We start from the raw sequence: 19,693 nt of genomic DNA, 5'->3' as shown, positions 1-19,693 counted from the left end.
ATTCCTGGTTTAATCCTATGCAATCTATAAATGCATAGGTTATCTATCCATTACTTTGGGATATTCCTATCTTGCAAAGGAACACTGATGGGGTTGGTTATTTTTATTTTTATTTTAACTGGATTTTTAAAACTATAATTGTAAACTGTCGTGAGCCATGAGGAAATGTAGATTATAAATGTTTTAGTAAATTAATAAATAAATACTTGGGTACTGCGAAGAGTAAAAGAAGGCACTAGCTATACAGGTAGACTACTTAGAAATGGATGACCTTGAACTTAGAAGGGGTTGCTGGAGGCCACACAGATGCTCAGATGCAGACATGGCAAATGTCTGGGAAAGCTGTAGGAAATCTGGCTTCTTGGCATTTACTATACTTTGTAAGTGGATATCTGTAAGAGTTTAATAAAGTTGCAGTTTGCTAACTCATTCTTCTCAGTATGATCCACATGACCAAGTATGTATATCTGCTTTCAGCAGACAAGCTTACATCATTTATGCCTGCTTTCCCTGCGTTTCTTAATTATTCTTAAATTTTATTCCTTCCCCATGATTCTGATTGTTAAGTCCTACTGAAATGAAACACTGCTACTGATTTTAATTGACTGAAATGCATCTCTGATAGCCAGCATGGGACATTCATACCTTTGAGGGAGTAATGTGTCTGACTTGGAAAAAAGGTTATTCTGGGAAGGGAAGGCTCATGATAAGGCTTATAGTGTAAGCATCATGCAGAATAATCCTGGCCATTTTAAATTCAGAAATAGGTAGCATTATGTTCAGTGCGGCTTACTCTCAGGTAAATATGCATAAGACTGAGAGCTGTGCCTCCCTTCCAGTGCTGTTACTAAAATAAGCGGGCAACAGCATGTACTTTGGTGCAGTCAAAGTCAAAGCAAAGGCACAATCTAAAAGGAGATAAAGGCAAAAATAAAAGAGGAAATGACTGCATCATCAAGAAGATAATGAAGTTTAAATGAGATACAAGTCATAAATGCAGTGCAGCTTGAATGAATAAACACTGTGAAACCTTTTAATATGAATTAACAATATTTCAACACTGTTAAAGATTGAATTAACATTTTTATGTTTATGATTCGGTAGCTTAAATGAGAACTTTTTTTCCTTTCATTGTCTAATGTTTTTAAGCAATGTTTTCAGTTCTGAATCATGCTGACATAACCAGAATATCTTTGAAAAGTGCTGTCGAATTTTCATTGCTGAGCTCCGTTTTGATGGCTGGAAATAAGTTAGAAGGTCATGTATGGGAAAGAATTAACACATGCGCCATATTTTTTACTTGATTCTATTGATTCATTATTGGTGCCACCAAGGCAGCTTTTACATTAAAACATACAAATTAATCAAGTTAAAGTACAAAAGGGAAAAAAACCCAGTAAAAACACTGGGGAGGAAAGAGAGATCACTGAGAGAAGCTAAGAGAAATAAAGTCTTCACCGATTGGTGGAAGAATGCAACAGAAGAGGCCAAGCAAGTGTCTTTGAGGAAAGAGTTTTGGTGCCATGATTGAGAAGACCCTCTCCCAGGTTCCCAGCCACCTACTCACCGAAGGTGGGGGGACCTGAAGCAGGTCCTCAGAAGATAACTATGGTCAGGTAGGTTTATGAAAGGTTAGGGTTAGGATGTGTTGATCCCAAGCCATATAGGAGTTTAAATGCCAGCACCTTGAACTTTGCATGGAAACAAATTGTAGCCATTGTAGATGGAACAAGATTGGAGTGACAGTCTCTACCACCCACTTCAGTGAACATCCTGACTGCAGCATTCTGAACATATTGAAGTTTCTGAACAATTCAGAAGGGCACAGTTTTCATCATGTACTACAGCAGCCAAATCTTTCCTGCTTAGGAAGGGCTACAGATAGCTAACCAGTCAAAGCTGGTGAAAGGAACTCCTGGCCACAGCTGCCACCTGCTTATCTAGAACTAGGCAAGGATTCAAGAGCATCCCCATTATACAAACTTATTCCTTCAAGGAGAGTGCAACCCTTTCCAGAGGATGGTATGGTCAGCTACAGCTAAGTGGCTGGTAGTCCCCAGCTCCAAAGAAGTATGGTTGCCTTTGCCTGGTGGAATAAACCAGAAAACATCAGGACCCTAATGGAGCTTGCACAGTTCTGCAGGGCCTGTAAAATGGAGCTCTTCTTCCAGGCATATGGTTAAGGCCAGTATGCAAGGAAGAACTAAAACAGCACATGGGCCTCCCCTTCCAATTGAATGACTTGGGCTCTCCTCCTATATTCCATTCTTATCGAGGAACTGGATAATGACTATTCTTGTTGTCGTTCTGCTTGCTTTCAGATGTTTTAAATATATTTATATGTTTTTATTGCTATATTGTTATATTGTACACCATCCCGAGATGACAGGCTCATTTATTTATTGGGACTTCATGAGGGGTGGGTTATAAATGTAAACATAAATAAAAACATTTTAAATCCCATGTAAGACCTTCTACTCGCCAGTAGCACTTCTGTCTTGTTGGGATTAAGCTTAGGTTGTTAGCTTTCATCTACTCCAAAGCCATCTTCAGGGACTGATTCAGGGCTTCTGCAACTACCCTTGGAATCAATCAGTAGTGTGAGTTAGAGCTCAGTATCAATTGCTTACTTATGACAACCCAGATGAATTCACCAAGCAGTTCCATATAGATGTCAAAAGCATAGCAGACAATATGGAACCTTGCAGAATGCCAGAGGCGATGAGAAGGGGTCTTCTAGCATCACCTTCTGAAACGTACCTTTAGATAGGAGCAGAACCACAGCAGAATTATTTTAAATGTTGTTATATCTGTAAACCATAAAGTACTATCCCAGTTTGATGTGATAAGTTTGAAAAGGCTGTATGCAAACCTACAGTTCCTTGAATGGTCTGTTCAGATATGAATACCATTGGCAAAGGTGGAAAGACCATGTGCAATATGAAACAATATAAGATATGGATAACATGGCCATTCCAATACTCAGATTTTTATTAGCCAATATATACATTGTGATTATAGTTTATCAAGCAAGTTATAATTTGCTACCTCAACAATATGGCTAATGTATTAAAGATCCTAAACGAGCAGCATTATGGGGAGGTGAATTGTTTTTTTTTCCAAAACTGACTTTTTAGATATGAGAGAGTGAAGGAGAGGACCAAACCACTAACCTACCTAATCCTCAAGGCTGTTATTGTTATTATTAATTAGATTTCTCAGCCACTCTTGTGAAACGTCTCAAGGTGAGTCACAGACCTTTGGCTCAAAACACTTGTGTGAATTGTATCAGGGCTAACCCTATGCCACTAGCTTTAATTCCAGCATTAAAATATCAATATGAATGTTTAAAATGATAATTACCCAAATATGATTCCAACTTTAAAAAAATAACCTTCTGACATTCTTTGTTTTTTTCTTTCCTGAAAATCTGTGTTTATATGCAAAAAGTGGTGCTTTTTTTAAGACCAAAAAACCAAGATTATGTTCCTTTTATGCTAAACAATCAAATGTTGATCTACATGGGATTCCCATTCTGAGTAATGGGACAGATGCATGGAGGATTAAAAGGAGAGAATGGTGAGAAGGAAGACAGGTGAGAAATGAAAACAGCATCTTGCTGGAGGGAAACAAAAGGTAAATGTGCCACTTTTTTGAAGCAAAAGCAATCAGTGTGTCCTTGAGAGGAAAATAATCAGTGGAAAAGGATAATGAACTTGGTAAGGAAACTGAAGAAGAGAAATATTGTCTAAATGGTTGATAAGAAACACACGGTAGAGCACAATTCATTCCTTTATTTTGCCATACCTTATACTGTGGTGTCACAAAGTGGGCAGAATTATTGTGTTGATAAAAAAAACTGTAGGAGATGCTTCCTGAAGTAATACCAACCCCAACCAGACATTTTATTGGCAATCTAAAACCAGCTGACTGCTAGAAAATAGTGCCATTAAAATAAAATATAGTTTAAATCCATCATTTGCCTAAACTTGGAGAAAATGAGACATTTATGCAATTGATGTATCATCGGAATGAACCCATATTCCTTCATTTGCTTGTAAATACTCCAGCAACTCTGTCATAGCTTTATTGGAAACTTTACTAGGAGCTGGTTCACACATGAGAGCAGTTCATTGTATATTTGTCCTGATACTGTACAGATGTATCAGTGGTTTACAGTTGGATTGTGCTTTTATAGAAGCATCAGGTGTGTGAACTGGAACCAGCATAGACATTTGTCACTGTAATTCCTGTAGTAATGGATACTTTAAAAAGTGCTGTTTTCATTGTTAAAATGGTTGCAGAAATGTGCCTAGTGGCCACATGGAACTCAACAATAATCCTGATGACACTCAAATGTGTTTCCACGTGACTACATTGGGGAGGGGGGGAGGAATTAATGCACTGCATTTTTGCCATGATTTGCCACAAATGTGAGGAAGTGTACATAACAGCTGATTCATGATCTGTATATCAATAATGGATAGAAAACTGACTCATAAATAAGCTGTTCAGCTGTTTGGGAGAAGTTTGATCCTGTTTGTTGAATTGCTTTTACCGTCTTCAGATAGAAGAAGAAGTGGTTCTTATATGCTGCTTTTCTCTACCCGAAGGACTCTCAAAGCGGCTTACATTCGCCTTCACTTTCCTCTCTCCACAACAGATACCCTCTGAGGTAGGTGAGGCTGAGAGAGCCCTGATATTACTGCTCAGTCAGAACAGTTTTATCAGTGCTGTGGCAAGCCCAAGGTCACCCACCTGGTTGCATGTGGGGGAGCACATAATCAACCCAAGCTCGCTAGTTAGAAGTCCAAACTCTAATCTACAGATGATGCAAATATGTAAACCACTTGGGGTGCGGTATAAATAATTCTCTAAGGGGGGGGGGGGCTGAGTCCAGGATATGAAACAGGGGCCAATCGGAAGGCGCAAAGTGCCTTCCGATTGGCCCATTACCCGACTGCTTCCCTGCAGGCCTTGGAGCAGGCCCGCCGTGTCACTGATGTGGTGGGCCTGCTCCGAGGCCCACAAGGAGGCCGCAGAGTTGGCGGGGAGGGGGGCAGGAGGGGGAGGCTTCCCTGTGGGCCTCGGAGCAGGCCTGCAGGGACGCCAGGGAGTCAGAGGGGAGTGGGGGTGGCGGGGGAAGCTTCCCTGTGAGCCTTGGAACAGGCTTTGAAGCCTAATATGGACATAAAATCCCAACTTCAGCTATAGGCTAATGGGGTTTTAACTTGCTGAGTCTAAGAGAGAAAAAGATCTTGGTGTGATAACTCAGTGTTAACTCTATGTGCTGCAGTGGTGAAAAAAGTAAACTTTTGGTAGAGTTTATTAAGAAATAGACTGAAACTAAAATGGCCAGTTTTATAATGCCCCTGTACAGTGAAGTCTCATTTGGAATACTGTGCACAGATATGGTCACTGTATCTCCAAAAGGACTTTGCAGAGCTGGAAAAAGTACAGAAGACAGCAATCAAGATGATTAAGGGCTTTAAAATGGGATTAGACAAATTCATGTAGAACAGGTCTATCAGTGGCTACAAGCCATGATGCATAAAAGGAACATTGATGTTCAGAGGCAGTCAACTTCTGAATCTCAGTGCTAGGAAATAACATCAGAGAAAGCGTTGTCCTTTATGCTTGTTGTTGGAGCTCTAGATGAAATGGTAGGCCACGAAACAGGATACTGGACTATGTAGATGAGTCATCTGATCCTGCAGGGCTCTTTTTATATTCTCGCAAAGCCTTATGGGAGCCACAGTTTCTTCCCAACACCACAGACCTCTCCTTGCTTCTGGCTACTCAGCAGCCAATCACATAAATAAACAGCAAATAAATCCATTGCCCAATGATAAATAAACACTGCATTTTTGAGGTCATGCTGTTTAGTGTTGGTTTAATTCTGTGCTATCATCAAGGATAGTTTGTATATTTGCGGTACTCCCTGTATTACTTAAGTACGTGATTCAACCATTCATGAACCTTAAGGAAAAATCAATTTCACCTACTATTCAGATTCACAAGCAACTTGCAAGACAGAAAACTACTAAATCCAAAAATCACAATTATTGCACAGCTGCAAGGCTGTTTGACAGGTGTTTGAGGCAGTCAGTAAACAGAGCCAAAACTTGTTCACCCATGTTCTGCAAAATCTGTGGCACCCCTAAGTCTGTCAAGTGTGAATAAGACCTACAGTAATATAAAGAAAAAATTATAACTATATGCTAAATAAATGGATAGAGGCATATAGATACATATACAAAACAGAAGTCAGTGCAATTCTCTTCTGGGGAGGGAATGAACCCAGCTTTCCCTGCCTTCATTCTTCAAATGACACAAACACTTTCAAATGCTGATTCCCAATCCTTCTTTGCTCCTCCCCAATTCTTCATGTACATTTTTTAAAATCAAGAACTTTACTAATTTACCCAAATAAATGTTTGTCAATATCCTCTGTATGTATGTTTGATTTGTTGGCCGCTGCCGGCTTGTGGCAGCTTTCATTAACAGAAAATATATTCTAAAATAATAAAACTCCAACCCATAATAACAAAAGACAGCGATGATTTACCTAAGCAATTACATCCCATGACAGGTCTCAAAGACCCTGTGCTGTGATTAAATAAGGGAGGATGTGGTAAGATGGGATATTCAAAATCTTAAAGGACGATGCAGTAAAAGTGCTACACTCAATATGCCAGCAAATTTGGAAAACTCAACAATGGCCACAGGATTGGAAAAGGTCAGTTTACATTCCAATCCCAAAGAAGGGCAATGCCAAAGAATGTTCAAACTACCGCACCATTGCACTAATTTCTCATGCTAGCAAAGTTATGCTCAAAATCCTACAAGCTAGGCTCCAGCAATATGTGGACCGAGAACTTCCAGAAGTACAGGCAGGATTTCGAAGAGGCAGAGGAACTAGAGATCAAATTGCCAACATACGCTGGATCATGGAGAAAGCTAGGGAGTACCAGAAGAACGTCTACTTCTGCTTCATTGACTATGCTAAAGCCTTTGATTGTGTGGAGCACAACAAATTGTGGCAAGTTCTTAAAGAGATGGGAATACCAGAGCATCTTATTTGTCTCGTGAGAAATTTATATGCAGGTCAAGAAGCAACAGTGAGAACTGAACATGGAATCACTGACTGGTTCAAAATTGAGAAAGGAGTTCGGCAAGGCTGTATACTGTCGCCTTGCCTATTTAACTTGTATGCAGAGCACATCATGAGAAATGCGGGATTAGAGGAGTCACAAATTGGGATCAAGATTGCAGGGAGAAATATCAACAACCTCAGATATGCAGATGATACCACTCTAATGGCAGAAAGTGAAGAGGAACTAAAGAGCCTGTTGATGCGGGTGAAGGAGGAGAGTGCAAAGGTTGGCTTGAAACTCAACATCAAGAAAACAAAGATCATGGCATCCGGCCCTCTCAATTCCTGGCAAATAGACGGGGAAGAAATGGAGATAGTGACAGATTTTATTTTCCTGGGCTCCAAGATCACTGCAGATGGGGACTGCAGCAAAGAAATTAAAAGACGCTTGCTCCTGGGGAGGAAAGCTATGGCAAATCTAGACAGCATCCTAAAAAGCAGAGACATCAGCCTGCCAACAAAAGTGCGTGTAGTCAAGGCTATGGTATTCCCAGTTGCAATGTATGGCTGCGAAAGTTGGACCATAAGGAAGGCCGAGCGTCAAAGAATTGAGGCTTTTGAACTCTGGTGCTGGAGAAGACTCTTGCGAGTCCCTTGGACTGCAAGGCGAACAAACCGGTCAGTCCTAGAGGAGATCAACCCTGACTGCTCCTTAGAAGTCCTGATCCTGAAGATGAAACTCAAATAATTTGGCCACCTCATGAGAAGGAAGGACTCCCTGGAGAAGAGCCTAATGCTGGGAGCGATCGAGGGCAAAAGAAGAAGGGGACGACAGAGAATAAGGTGGCTGGATGGAGTCACTGAAGCAGTAGGTGCAAACTTAAATGGACTCCGGGGAATGGTAGAGGACAGGAAGGCCTGGAGGATCATTGTCCATGGGGTCGCGATGGGTCGGACACGACTTCGCACATAACAACAACAAAATTTAAAATGAATGGGAGAAGGGAAGGAGGGACCCAGTGATCTTCAAGCCATAGTCCCAACCAAACACCTGGCAGAACAGCTCTGTCTTGCAGGCCCCATGGAACTGTGATAGCTCCAACAGGACCTTTAGCTTGTCCTCGAACTGATTCCACCAGGCAGAGGCCAGGACTGAAAAGGCTCTGGCCAAGGCCAGGCATACTTCATGGGGGCCAGGAGTCACCAGTTCATTCATACCCACAGAGCAAAGTGCTCTGGAGGGAGGTATAGGTTGAAAAGCAGTTCCTCAGGTATGTAGGGCCCAGACCACAGAGGGCCTTATTAGTCAGTGTCAGAATCTTGAATTTGGTTAGGAATGCTACCGGCAGCCAATGCTGTTGCCTCAGCACTGGCTGGATATGGGCCCTCCAAGAGACTCCTGTGACGACCCTAACAGCTTCATTCTGTACCAGCTGTAACTTCTGGGTCAGGCACAAGGGCAGGCCCTCATAGAGCGAGTTACAGAAATCAAGCCTGGAGGTGACCGTCACATGGATCCTGTAGCTAGATGTTTCGGGGCCAGGTAGACTGCTAGTAGCCTTGCTTGGGCACAGATAGGAAAATGCCAATTGGGCTACTCTGATGACCTGTGCCTCCAATTACAGTTAGGCATCAATGATAACACCCAAATTTCTGGACAAGGGCAAGATCTCAAGTTGTACTCCACACGGGCAGGGGAGACACACTTCCTGATCTGGCCCTTCGTGACCCAGCCACAGGACCTCCATCTTTGAAGGGTTGAGTTTCAGGTGGCTTTGCTTGAGCCAAAGCATCACTGCTTCCAAACATCTGGCAAATATTTCTGAGGGAGGAGTCAGACTGGCAATCCATCAGGGAAAGGAGCTGGGTGTTATCTGCATAATTAGATGGGCCAGAGGGTGCATAAAGATGTTAAACAATGTGGGGAAGAGAATCATGCCTTGTGGTACTCCACAATAGAGTTGGTAAGGGTGCAACAAGTCATCCTCCACTGGAACCCTTTGTGTCTGGTTCCAGAGAAAAGAGACCAGCCATTTCAAGGCTGTCACATGAATCCCAGTTCCAGCGAGGTGGTGGGCTAACAACTCATGGTCAACAACATCAAACACAGCCAACAAGTCTAACATCACATGAAGTGCTGACCCGCCCCTGTTCAGCTGACATCAGAGGCCATCCATCAAGGCAACCAGCACTGTGTCCACCCAGTGGCCAGGACCAGAAGCCAGACTGGAAAGGGTCAAGTACCAATGTTTCCTCCCAGAATGCCAGGAAGATCTTATTGCCCAGAAATAGGAGATGCAAAACTGGCTGGGTCCTGCGTTGATTTTTTTTCTTTTCTTTCAGACTTGAAAAGAATGGACTAGAATGTTACCAGGGCCAGCCAATCAGTCTTGTCCACAGCTAATTTTTGCTGGAAACTAGCAGAATCACTTTCTCCTAAGTCAGAACTATCCTGTAGCATATCTTAACTGAGGGTCATGTACAGCTGTCTGTGCCCCCCCCCTTTTGGTTGCTGGTTTTGGGATCCTGGGGATGATGGGTCCAGAAGGCTGCCCTGTGGTCCATTTAAGTTTAAAAGTAACTTATTTCAATTGTTTAAATTGTTAGTCAAAATTAGTTCAAATCAGAGTCTGCCTATCCTCCTTTGAAAGACCAGCATGGACCACAGGGCAGCCTTCTGGACCCATCCTCCCCAGGATCCCAAAACCAGCAACCAAAAGGGGGGGCACAGACAGAATCTGACAGGATACAAGTCACCCATAAGGTCAAGATTAATGAGGATTTTCATCAAGAGATGATTACAAAGATCATCTCATTGTGCAAAAAAATGATTGTTCCCAGATAACAGTTTCACATGTTTCCCTTGCAAATAGTACATTGGGGCAAAGTTTTGATTATGGATGATGAAAGCATCTCAACTTTCCATCTTTTAGAAGGATTCCCAGCAACCACATTTTTAAATGCATCAGATCCAATATTCTGAACTTTTTCTTTTAACTTTTATCCTTAACACTAGCTAGAAAATCAAAGTGATGATTCTAGCTTTTGGTAGTTGCTTGTGGCATTTAGCATCAGCATCTGAAATCTTTATTTCCATGGACTCATTGCAAATGATCAGTCCTTGCTCCTTGGCAAAGATGGATGTTTAGATGCCTGGAGCACAGGCCTATTAAGACAGACATAGAGGTAATATTGGCAGTTTGGGGAAATGTATGGGGGAAGAGTTAGCTTCATGTTATTTGAACTGAAATTTCTTATTCTGCCTTGAAAAATTAAGGCCTCAAATAAAACACAGTTTTCACGTGTAAGTCCAGCTGATTATAACAGGCTTACAGTGCAATCCTAATGACAGTTTCTTGGAAGCAATCACCATTGAATAACATGGGATTGACTTTTCTTTTTTGGGATTAAAATAATTCTAGGCTGCCTATCCCAACAAAGTGAGCTCAGGACCATTTACAGTCATGGTTTACTTAATGCTTCATAAAACCAAAAATAAACAGAATGGAATAATAAATTAATAAAAATGACCAGATGCACTTTATCTAACACCACCAATGTAAAACTATAGCCGCACATGCCTGTTGTTCTCCTTCCCCCAAATTTCACCAACCTAAGCTCCCAACTTGAAATCCCCAGGAATTTCCCAACCCCCAAATGGCAACTGTCACTTCAAGTGATGTCACAATGTCATGTCAATCCCTGTCCATGCTTTTCCTCCCACTGTAACAGAAAGCCCTGGAAGGGCCTAGAGGGAGGAGCTAACATCCCGCCACACATACTTTTCAGATAACCAACCGGTAACTCTACTAAGGCCTTTTGTCTCACACCTCTGGCTATGCCTAGCCTTTACGCTTGCAGACAGGGAGGAGATGGCCTGTTCCACAAACATTGCATAATGCACTTTCAATGCACCTTAAATGTAAGTCCATTCCACTTATGTTAGATATTCCGCACAGGAAAATCCCGCTGCAGAGACACATTGAAAGTGTATTATTTAACATGCTGCAGAGGATAGAACCCACTGTAATGGTTTTAAACTTCATGTAGAATGATATCAGCTAGATATCAATAATTTTTCCCCCTATAGTCAGAGTAGTTCATCAGTGGAATTGACTGCCTAAGTAGGTGGTGAGCTCCCCCTCACTGACAGTCTTCAAGCAGTAGCTGGACATATATTGATCCTGGATGCTTTAGGCTAATCCTGCATTGAGCAGGAGGTTGGACTAGATGGCCTGTATGGTCCCTTCCAACTCTATGGTTATCCAGCATATCCAGAATAGACATTTAACACAGAGCTGATATATTGTGCAGCTGGCAAAATGTTTTCCCTAGCAATTCTCTTTCCTTAATCCAGAAGCCTCCCATTTTCCTTTAAAATTTTTTTTCTTGCTTAGCATACAGCCTGGTGAAGAATTTCAGTGAACTGAAAAGCTTCCTTACTACATTGCTGTGTTTAACTTATTCTTAACATAGTTATTATGTTACGTCAGCATATTTGCCAGTTGTACGAGTTGGACCCTCACCCTTTAGGAAAATGCAGAACTGCTGCCTTGCAGGATGTAGTTGAAGCTGAATCTCTGCAAAGACATACACATTGCAGTAGGAACAGGAAGTATCCAATTCAACAATTAGTTTAGAAGAGCACTGCTACCTTTGCAGCTCTCTAGAATGCTTTGTTATAAATTAGAAGAGCACTGCTTAGAAGAGCACTGCTACCTTTGCAGCTCTCTAGAATGCTTTGTTATAAATAACTTTCTTTGCTGCGACTCTGGGGGCTGGAAATTTACTCTTGAATGTTATCCCCATGGATTATTTTTCACTGATGTTGCAGAGGAGAGGAGAAGTGATAAGTAAGTTGGAAGTGATAAATAAGTTGTTTACTGCTGAAACACTATCACTATTCCAGGTTCATATTAGGCTGATTTGGGGCCTGAAAATTTTCACTCTGTGTCCCCTTAATCAATGGTCCCCAACCTTATCACCGGGGACCAGTCAACGCTTGACAATTTTACTGAGGCCGGGCGGGGGGGTAGACCTTTGCCGAGGGACGTCACTGCCGCTGCCTGAGCCACTGCTCCACTTGCTTTCCTGCTGGCGCCACTGACTTCCCACTGCCCACTGGGGGGCGCTGCCAGCAGCAGCTGCGCAGTGCCACGCTGAGGGGGAGCCCCAGCCATGGTGGCCACTGGAGAGCATCAAAGGTGAGCCGGTGGCAGAGTGGCAGGGCAACCCCTGAGGCAGCAGCTGGGCAGGAGGACGAGGAGGATCAGCAGCCCGGTACCGACTGATCCACGGACTGGCACCCGTCCCTGGACTGGGGGTTGGGGACCACTGCCCTTAATGGTAGTCTTGCTTTTGGGAGAAAAAGAACACTGTATATGTTCAGAAACATTTCCCCCATCCTTTCATTTCACATCCTGCCTCATCTCAGTTCTTCTAGCTCTTTTTATCTTAATTAATAACTCTAATGTCAAGACTACTATGGTAGGGAACATTCTGCAATGGGAAAGGTAAATTCAGCTAAGGCCACGGCACTGCAATTGTCTGTAGCACCTAGAAGCAACTGAGGTCTTTGTGACTGGCCTTCACAGTAAAGTGATTTAGGATACTGTTGAGAATAAAATTAGAAAACAGTAAAATAAAATAGCATAAGAGGTGGAGGAAAATACTTGTATCAGGAAGTCTTTCTTTCCCTAGTCCTTAGGAACTCTCTGAATAAAGCAATCATAAAATGGTTTACGAAGACCAAGCTAATATTTATTTATGCTCTCAAGAGACCTCTGATTCTCTTGCCAAGTCGTTGCTGTGGTTATGAGATGGAGAAAGAAAAATGCAGTGAAGTATGTTGATTAAACAAAAAGGAACAGAAACTAAAAGCTAATGAAACTGGAGCAAACAGCCAAATACTTGTCCAGATATTTCAAATTAACAAGCAAACCTCTGGTACCACCTGGACAGGACTACTGGTCATTTTGTCTCCCAGTTTCATTTTCTTTTCAGGCTCATCCTTCTAGCTCTCTCTTCCTCATCCCTGTGCACAACAGCCTTTTCCAATCCTCCACTGATCCATTTGCATGCCCTGTTGCATTTTAGGGCAGGACAGCACAGCTAATAGTATCTAGAAAAAGTTCTGCCCTTCCCTCTGTGACAATGAGAACAGTCAGTTTCCTGTCAAAAATCTCACTATTTATTTATTTCCCATATTTCTTCCATCATATAACTTGAGGTGGCATTCCAAGATGGTCTACAACAGTGATCCCCAACCTTTTTATCACCGGGGACCACTCAACGGTTGACAATTTTACTGAGGCCCGGTGTGTGTGTGGGGATAGTTTACTCCTCTACTCTCAACCACTGCCGTAATGCTCTCTGATCGCTATGGTAATGTTAAAACATCCCTTCAAAATAAGATACAGACACGCCACAACAATGAACATAAGGAACATTTTATTTTCATGGAAATTTTAATTCATGACAATGACAAATCAATGGGAACCCTGAGCTTGTTTCTCTGCAACGAGATAGTCCCATCTGGGAGTGATGGGAGACAATGATACCCAAAGTGTGTTGTAAAGGGCCGGGGGAGGGGGAGGTGTCCTTCGCGGCCCACCTCCAATTAGTTGACCCACCGCATGTGGTCTGTGGCCCACAGGTTGGGGATCGCTAGTCTACAAGATTGATATGCAGCAGATCCACATCTGCCTATTTTCAGCCTTCCATACTCACCACGGCTACTACAACATTCCTTATGTTCTAGAATATTCATCACTATATATGCATAGAAAGAAGACAGAGCAAAGGAGAAAAAAGAATTTCCTTTCAAAAGTAAGGCCCTAATTTATTTATTAAATATGAAATTGTATTGTGGGTAGATCTGGTACTGTGTGTAGATCTGGCTCTGCAGTTCCAAACCCTGAGAACCAGAAACAAAGGGAATCCCTGAAAGGAAAGATTTCTGTTAATGTCATCCCTAGAAAGTCTCTCCAAGCCTTGTTACAATAACTAGAATAAGGTGACCAGATTGGTAAAGCGGGACACCATTGACCGGGGAGGTTCTTGATTAAAAATTTGGTCTATATGGAGCAACAAAAATTTTCATAGAACGCAAAAATAGTATTGTAACATATATTTTTAAATTTCAATATAAGTACAATTTGCCAGGTGCCCCCAGATGTCCCTCCTAAAGTGGGACAATCTGGTCACCTTAAACTAGAAGGACATTCATCAACATAGCAGACAGAAGTTGCATAGTGTTAGTGACTATGCATTGTGCCCAGTGTCAACACTACTGCTCAAATGCTAGGAATACTTTTTCAGTACCCCTTTTCTTTTACTTGAGTTGTAGAGCTGCAGCAATACTGCTGCCACAACTGAAAAGGAAAAGCTTATAAAAGGGACTTTATAAACCTTATCACCATGAAACAGTGCTGAGTATAACGTGACACTTATTTTTGTTGGAGCTGAAATGTATTTCTTTATATGGCCTACTTATTATTTTGCCCAATAAGCTCCTGTTTTCCTCCACACCTCTTCAAATATTGTCTACATTTTATATTTTGTTAAAGCTAGTTTTTATGCATGTTCAGGTTATTGGACAGGTGGGCCATAGATAACACTTAATGTTAGTGTTCCTTTGAGGACAACACAAAGATAGAAAGAGTTTTCATAAGATTTGGCTGAGGTAATGTCAACATAAAGTTTATTATCAGAAAGATTTTGCTTCCTCAAAACAATGAGAGGAAGAAAACTCAACACACAGCTTTTGTTCTGAGGAACTGCTGTCTGGGAATAGAAAAATTAAATTTTGTTGTTTCAGAAAAGTGCTTTGGCAGGAAGACATCTTTAGTGAGCAATATATTATAATCTGGAGAACATTCCCTTGAAACATTAAATATTTTAGAGACTCCATGTGTTGAAGCTTTGTTTCATTTTGGGTGGCATTTTCTTTTAAATCACAAGGAGGTTGCTGTCTTTTTATTTCCAAGTCCATAGGCTTATGCCAACATTACAGAGACTGTCGCTAAAATTCTGATGTGGCAGAACATTTATTATCATTCATTATTTATACATTTCACAGAGATATGCAGAGTAGAGAAAAAGGAAATAACAACTGAAAGTTAAGATAAAGAATAAGTTCAAAATGTTCTTGAGAAATCTGCTTGAAAAATACAGTAGGGCCAGGGCTGAGATTTCTATTCTGAGTTTCATCCCTATAATGACATGCATTGGGTATTTTTCTACCTACAGGCTTGTTGACTACAATTACGTAGCATGGTATTTATATTCTTTTAAGATACAAAAGAACTGGAGCATTGTATGGTGAATATGTTAACTGCATGCTTATATTTAGTCAAGTTCAAACTGAAGCATAATATTTAAAGTGTTTAAAGCATATACAATATTGGCAAATGTATTTAGTTTGGCAAATGTATTTTAAATGAAATACATCATAATGTAAATATAGCACAATAACATGAAAAAGGCACTCAAAAGATAAATATGTATAGTATGTTTTATAAAAGCACAGCAGTATGTTTGAGATTTTTGGATACTCTGTATCCCAAATAGCTGATTTAGAAAATGTTGCCAGTAGTGTTTTAGAAGGATTCTTTTGAAAATGCATCCATGAGCATGGATCTTTAGATCAAGATGGTAACCTGTATCTGAAGAAGTGAGCAGTGACTCATGAAACCTCATACCCTCTTTGTTATTTTTTTGTCATGTGTACCCTACTTTCTGCTGCATGATGAAGTCTTAACCACAGGGGTAACAACTGATAAGAAAGAAGCTAGAGATAGAAGCAGATAAGCATAAACTTACATAAGATTTTCATTGGAGGTAAATAGCAAAATGAAATACAGTTTAAGGACTGCAAATATTGGCCTTCAAAATGGATTTGAAGGCTGATTAGAATCCATGGCACTTATTCGCCTTCCTTTCCTGCATTCAAAAAACGTCAGAGAAGATATTAGAAGGTTCAAGCCTTCTAGATCGGTAACATTTATTTTGCTTTAAGGTTAGTGGAAGATTATTATTATTACTATTATTATTATTATTGTTCTTGTTGTTGTTGTTAGATTTATTTCCTGCCACTCCCTGTGAGGCTCGTGATGGGTAACAGCAGTCTTAACCACATTAAAATACCCATTAAAAGTCTTTAAAATCCCAGCATGACGGAAAAAAACAATCTTGTTCCTGCCCCCACTATCAGAGCAGTAGGAAGTGTGGAGTGTGTGATGTAACTGCTAATCCCAAAGGGGGGGGGGACGATGGCTCTTATTCGCTGACCCCAGCCTCAGCCAAAAGCCTGGTGGAAGAGCTCCGTTTTGCAGGCCCTGCGTAAAGCTGGTAAATCCTGCAGGGCCCGCAGCTCGCCCGGGAGCACATTCCACCAGGACCAAAAAGGCCCTGGCCCTGGTCGAAGCTAGGCACATTTCCTTAGGGCCAGGAATGACCAGTAAATTCTCACCCGCAGAGCATTAGGCCCTACAGGGGGCATAGGGTGACAGGCGGTCCCTCAGGTATGTGGGACCCACATACCTGAGGGACCGCCTGTCACCCTATGCCCCCTGTAGGGCCTAATGCTCTGCGGGTGAGAATTTACTGGTTAAAACCAAAACCTTGAACCGGATCCGGGCAGCAATTGGCAACCATTGCAGCTGCCTAGCACAGGCTGGATATGGGCCCTCCAAGGTGTGTTAGTGAGGACTCTAGCAGCTGCATTTGTACTAGTTGAAGTTTCCGGATCAAGGACAAGTGTAGGCCCACATAGAGCGAGTTACAAAAATCTATTCTGGAGGTGACTGTTGCATGGATCACTTGTAGCCAAGTGATCAGAGAACAGGTAGGGCACTAGTAGCCGAGCCTGGCAAAGATGGAAGAATGCCTGGCATGTTACTCTCTTGACCTGTGCTTCCCTAGTCAGGGAGGCATCAATGATCACACTCAAATTCCTGGCCTAAGGCACGATGGTAAGTTGTGCCCCAGCCAGGGTTGGTGAGCGCGCTGCCTGGTCCCGCCCCCTTCCAGCCACAGGACCTCCCATACCAAATGTACAGATGGCAATAAACTGGGCTTGAAAGGACCAGCCAGAAGAAAAGATCACAAGCAAAATATTGAAGCTGGTCATTGAGTCGTTGAGTACCAGAGTACTCCCCACACAGATAAATCACAGCTAACCTTGTTCTTTTCTGGGAATAAGGGTTTTTGATGACCTGGCATCTGACCAAAGCTATTTCAAAACATACTATTCTAAAACAAGATATTTGAATTATAAGTAGTAAGGAGGATTACCCATGGACTTTTATTCTGATCAGAAGTCATGTCAGGTGTCTGACTTATGGATACCTTATCTTTATGTCGCTCTTTAAACAAGGAGTTTAAAGTAGTGTTTTATTCATTGTGTCAGAAAAATCTCATCCCACTTTTTTGAGCAACAAGGATGATTTGGGGTCTGGAGACCAACCCCTTTAAGGAAAGGCTGAGAAACTTGGGAATGTTTAGCCTGGAGAAAAGGAGGTTGAGAAGGGACATGACTGCTGTCTTTAAGTATATGAAAGGTCACTTTAAATTTTTTTTAAATTTGTTCTTAGATTTATATCCCACCTTTCCCGGAGGTACCGGCTCGAGGCGGCTCACAATAAAACCATAAAACAGTAAGCATATCAAAGGTTACACAGTAACCAATCCCATTAAAATACAGGTAATATCAACCCCAAAACACAGATAAAAACAAGATAGCAGAAAATACAAAATACAAAAATACAACCTTCCCCCAACTTCATATCTCCTGGCACATTCGCATACCATAGTTGTTCTAGGTAGCTATATGGTTGCGATCTTCCATAGCTACAAATCCATCGGGCGGGCCCCCAAGATCGTAACTTAGAGGAGGGAAGGGAAATGTTCCTTTGGCAGCAGAGGATAGGACCTGCAGTGATGGCTTTATATGTAGAATGGCTAGAAAAGATAGATATTTCTAAATATACATACAGTGGGTAAGCTCAATGGAACCATAGCAGGATTCCATTACATGTAAACAACATGTCCCTGTCACATTTTATGACAAAAGTATGACTAGTGCAAAGCTGTACTTATGGGTACCTAAAGGATCTTTTAGAAAATTTAAGAGAAAATATGTAGGCAGTGTTTGATCCTTGTCTCCTGTTTTCATTGACAAGTCTGTAAACGAACACATAGTGTCCTTGGGTATACACAAAATTCCTTTCCTTTACTATCTAGTGAAAAGTGGTTGTGATAAACAATTGGGTAGAAATCTGGCAATTCTCATTTTAATAATTAAATCACTGGTGAATTCCTATCCCTCCATCCTTTCAGACCACAATTTTTAAATCCTATCCCATAATCACTTTAGGCTTTATCTGACCCATCATCTTTTGGGAAGAAACATGTTTCAGTACATTGGTTAAGTGAATCACTTCTTGGATGCTTTCAGATTTTTATTATGTTTTCATATTTTAGATGGTGTTAAAATGCATTTGCTTTGTGGTCTCATAGCACTAAACACATGGTAACATTTTTTGATTTGAAAATTAATAAATTACTAAGAAAATGTAAGATCTAATTCCCAAGGAATACGAACAGCATACTAAAGACTGAATACGTTTATTTCAAAATGGGGCAGTTAGCTATGGTGTTCATGATTCAGTCTGGCAGCATCATCCCTCTTTTTTAAATTTACATTTTCAGAAAATTAGAAAGATACAAAGTTAATATTGCAACACAAGTTGTTTATACAAAACATTATAGTTATACAGATCAAGACTGTATCTTATTAAAATCTTTAAAAATCCTGTTTCTATTAAGGTGACCAGATTTTAACATTGGTAAAGCGGGACACCAATATTCTTGATTAAAAATTTGGTCTATATGGAGCAACAAAAAGTTTCATAGAACACATAGAACGCAAAAATACTATTGTAATATATTTTAATTTCAACAATTTGCCAGATACCCCCAGACGTCCCTCCAAAAGTGGGACAATCTGGTCACCTTAGTTTCTAGCTTTCCTTAACACAAATCTATTTATACTATTTTCCAGCTTTTCATAATCCATGCTTTCACAGGTAATAACTTTTGAATCATTTTAAGAACCACTAGTACATTAAACATAATTTCAGCATGGTCTTTACTCAAAGTTCTCAAGCTGGCCAACACAGCTACCATTAGGTGATGCAGTAAGGACTGTAGTAACTCTTCCCTCTCAAGTTTTTATCTTAGGACAATGCCACCATATATGCATGAAATCTACTGCTGGCTATGATAATATTTAGCAACTCTAATTATTATTAAAGGTAAAGGTAAAGGTATCCCCTGTGCAAGCACCGAGTCATGTCTGACCCTTGGGGTGACGCCCTCTAGCGTTTTCATGGCAGACTCAATATGGGGTGGTTTGCCAGTGCCTTCCCCAGTCATTACCGTTTACCCCCCAGCAAGCTGGGTACTCATTTTACCGACCTCGGAAGGATGGAAGGCTGAGTCAACCTTGAGCCGGATGCTGGGATTGAACTCCCAGCCTCATGGGCAAAGCTTTCAGACGGCTGCCTTACCACTCTGCGCCACAAGAGGCTCATC

The 19,693-nt window shown here is 41.3% G+C and overlaps 2 long non-coding RNA genes across 4 annotated transcripts in view; one reads left to right on the top strand and one right to left on the bottom strand.

The window, feature by feature from the left end:
- The window catches only part of LOC143830468 (uncharacterized), a 72,786-nt gene that overhangs the window by 15,841 nt on the left and 37,252 nt on the right, over positions 1 to 19,693 (bottom strand). The window lies entirely within an intron of this gene.
- LOC143830469 (uncharacterized) overlaps positions 13,602 to 19,693 on the top strand; it is a 37,128-nt gene continuing 31,036 nt past the window's right edge. Inside the window, exons 1-2 of the long non-coding RNA XR_013228467.1 lie at positions 13,602 to 13,924; positions 17,692 to 17,754. This is a non-coding gene — a long non-coding RNA (uncharacterized LOC143830469). The remainder of the gene's footprint in view (positions 13,925 to 17,691; positions 17,755 to 19,693) is intronic.

This window comes from Paroedura picta, chromosome 2 (genome assembly GCF_049243985.1).
Source record: "Paroedura picta isolate Pp20150507F chromosome 2, Ppicta_v3.0, whole genome shotgun sequence".
NCBI classification, from domain to species: Eukaryota; Metazoa; Chordata; class Lepidosauria; order Squamata; family Gekkonidae; genus Paroedura; species Paroedura picta.
This window is presented reverse-complemented; position numbering and strand designations above follow the sequence as displayed.